Source organism: Antrostomus carolinensis, unplaced genomic scaffold (genome assembly GCF_000700745.2).
Source record: "Antrostomus carolinensis isolate BGI_N321 unplaced genomic scaffold, ASM70074v2 scaffold15641, whole genome shotgun sequence".
Taxonomy (NCBI): domain Eukaryota; kingdom Metazoa; phylum Chordata; class Aves; order Caprimulgiformes; family Caprimulgidae; genus Antrostomus; species Antrostomus carolinensis.
In genome coordinates this window covers 302-4,175 of record NW_010296447.1, presented here as the reverse complement: position 1 = coordinate 4,175, position 3,874 = coordinate 302, and positions in this window count along the sequence as shown.

Below are 3,874 nucleotides of genomic sequence, written 5' to 3'. Positions count from 1 at the left end.
GGAATGTCTCAAGTTTTGAGTATTTATGTTCCTCAGATGTAGAAACAATAGTCAAATATGTGTGGATGAAAGAAAAGTAAAATTTGGGTATTGTACTTTTTTGGTTTTTTTTTCACATCACAGTGCATGGCCTTTATATCTGAAGGATCACATGTGTATTACTCTGCTTAGCAACATCCTTCATTTCAAAGTGCATGGTGTAGCAAAAAAAAAAACAAAAAACAAAACAACCCTTGGATTTAATGCCAGAAGAGACATCTGAAAACAGACGGGTGAAATTCAATGTACATTCTGCTTTCTATATTCATCTTCATGAGATTTCTTTTTTTGTAATAAATAAATAAATAAATTCTTTGTAGATTGCTAAGTAAGCTTTGACACACCCAATAACAATGATGGAGGTGTAACTGAAATGTAAAAATCTTTTACACTGTGATACTCTGAATCCAGAGATCCCTCTTGATTGAAAATACCATGGTCGAGTGCCCCAATTTAATTTTAACTTTGTAAAATGAAACTGACAGAAGTAAACTGTAATTTATGCTGTTGGATACAATCTGAAGACATTCTGTCATAATAGAAGCTATATTGGTATCCACTGAATGAAATGTTTCCTTTCAACCCAAGTGATTTTTAGGTTTTACGCTTAACTCATTGCCTGAAAGAGTAAGCTTTATGTTTTTATGTGGAACATAGATAATCTGAGCTTTGAAATCACTTAAAAGCAGTGTATTCCTCAGTCTTCCGAAGGGAGAACAAGCTTGGACAAACCACACCTTGAAAAAAAAAAATTAAAAAATTAGCCATTTACTCAAACAGCATTTAGCAGAAAATCTTGCACTTCCACAATGGGGATGTGGGAGGGTGTGAGGGAACTAATATGTATTACTCTTCCCCCAATGCTGCTCTTCTTTTTCTCAAAGTTTGAGTCAGCTCACACCCTTTCAATCATTCTTCAGTATATCTTTTTCCAGACTCATTAATCTCTGGAAAAACTTTAAAAAAAGGAAAAAAAAACCCAACAAAAACAAACAACATAAATACTCTATACATTAGCTTTGTCATTTTACTTGTATTCTCAAAATGGGTGTATTTTAAGTATGTAAACTAAAGTTCACTACATACTTTTATTCTTAACGGTCAATCATTCTACAATTTCTGAAACCATTGTGAGCTTAAGAATATTTTAAGTCAAACAAAAACTTCTGCCCATATTCTACTTGCTCCAACAGTAAAAACAGATGATGATGCGGTAATGAGGGGAAACTCAAATACCATACATCCTGAGACCTGATGAATAATCTACAAGCACAGTTTAATTCTGCAAGCTTGTGAGTTTAATGACTCATGGAATCACAGATTATTTAAGGGTGAAAGGGAACTCTGGAGGTTATCTAGTCCAATATCTGCTCGAAGTAGGTCAGATCAGGCTGCTCAGGACATTGCCCAGCTGAGCTCCACACACCTCCAAGGACTGTGGATTCCACAAATTCTCTCGGCAGACCTTCCCACGGCTTGATAATCTTCACAATGAAATATTTGATATCTAACTGGAATTTCTTAGAAATTCCTATTACTCTTAGATTCCAACTGGAACTATTGACATTGTGCAACTAAGCAACCTTCTCTACATCCTCCCCTTGGTACAGAAAGGCAACAATTACATCTTCCCTTTACCTTTTCTTCTCCAGGGAAAAAAAAAAAAAAAAAAAAAAAAAAAGGAAAAACCCAAACCAAACCACCACAATTCTAACAGCATCTCCTTGTATGTCCTCATCAATCCTGATGGTCCCCAAACTCTTGACCCTGAACATGTAAACAGACAGCACTTAGAAGTGATGTTGCTAATCACAACCCTTTGAGTACAACACTCCAGTCAATTTTCCACCAGCCTTACAGTCCCCGTACCACGAACTTTGACACAGTCTCTCTCTGTAACTGTACAGCAAAGGTCTTGTCAAACAGGTTCTGGGAGGAGGAGGATTTGCTCTGCAGCCTTCCCAGAGACTGAGGCTAAGCTGACCTACCTACAGTTCCCCAGATCTTCCTTCTCACCATTCTTAAATGAGCATGATGTTTTTTTTCTCAAATTCATCACAAACATTCCCTCAATCACTGTGGTCTTTCAAAGATGACAGAACAGCCTCACAAATACATCAGACAGGTCTGTCAGCACCCTCAGATGCATCCCATCTGATCCCATGGACTGATGTACGTCCAGCCTGCTTAAGGAATTCCCTAACTCTATCTTCCTCTACCATGGATACTGCTTCACTACCAAAGATTATCTTAACTGGTGGAGGGCCATGGAAGGCCCTACCAATAAGAGTAGAGGCAAAAAGCCTTTTACATATCTTACCGCTAGGTCCTCTGTTCCATAAAACAGTAGGTCCGGATCTTCTTTTGCCTTTCCTTCATTAAGAAAGTACTAGGCCCATCTACTGCCCCTCAGATTCCTTGCTAGTGTCAACCTCAACTGACTTTTGGCTGCGATAACTTCCCACCTCACATTTGTGCAATGTTTCTACATTTCTTTCAGTGGACCATTTTGCTTTCACCTTCTATGTAACCCTGTGTATTGGTTACAGATGCCTCAAAATATATGATCAGTGACATAAGATGTATGTCCAAGTAATAGCCTTGAAAATCACTCTCTCAACTCAGTATTTCTCATGCTGTCACGAGTAAGTCCTAGAATGCAAAGAGAGGCCTCTGAAGTATCTTAACCTTCTTTATTTTAGACAGCTTGCAGTATCATCTCATCTATATTCAAATAGCACCAAAAAAAGGCTATCTGATCTTCCATCATAGAAATAGAATTTTACAGCTCACCTCCCCTGAATTCTTCTTTCACCAAACAGTTGCTTAAGCACAGAACTTGAGCCTCAAATACCTTGGTTTTCAATGAATTTTCTTTAAAGATTCAATGAAAACTAAAATTGAACTTGAGTTCAAACACAAAAAAGCTCCTTTTTTTACTTTTGTGAGCACAAAAAACTAAGCTGAGGTTTACCACTGAAAACGTAAGTGCTACTATGTCAATTTTCTTACTATTGACATTTTCTCACTATTGAAACATTCCCTGGGCTTATGTGTTGAGAGCCCAGATTTTTCATAAGACCTGACGGAGAGTGCTTTTATCATAGAATAGTTTGGGTTGGAAGGGACCTTAAAGATCATCTAGTTCCAACCCCCCTGCCAGCAGCAGGGACACCTTCCACTAGACCAGGTTGCTCAGAGTCTCATCCAACCTGGCCTTGAACACTTCCAGGGAGGGGGCATCCACAACTTATTGGGCAACCTGTTCCAGTGTCTCATCATCCTCACAGGAAAAAAATTTCTTCCTAATCTCATCTAAATCTACTCTCTTCCAGTTTAAAGCCTCCCCAGTCTGCCTCTGGAGTGGTTCCATATGTATCCCATCCTGTAACCTTAGTTCTTATTTACTGACTGCCAAAGAGTTGATTCACATACTGCTAACCTTACAAAATTGGATTTGTCGCTGTCTTTTGTTGCAACATATATATTTCAGTAAAATATGTCAAAGAAATCTGACAGCATTATAAAACACCAGGTCTAAACAACAGAGTTCACTACATAGAAGCATTCACCCAGTCTGCAATTTAGGCAAACAATCCCGCAACATTAAGAAACACCCTTAAAATAAATTCAGTAACTCAGGCTTAATGGCTTTTCCCAAAAATCCTTATTTATAGTTTTCAAGCATTAAAATTAACACTACTCAAAACACCTTCAAGTTGCGAGGACAATAAATTAATCTCTTCTTCCAAGCTGGTTATACAATTTTCTCTAGAAGTTTGGTCATGGTAACTGAAATGGAGCACTAGCCTGAAGCAGTTTCTGCTGGGCTGAG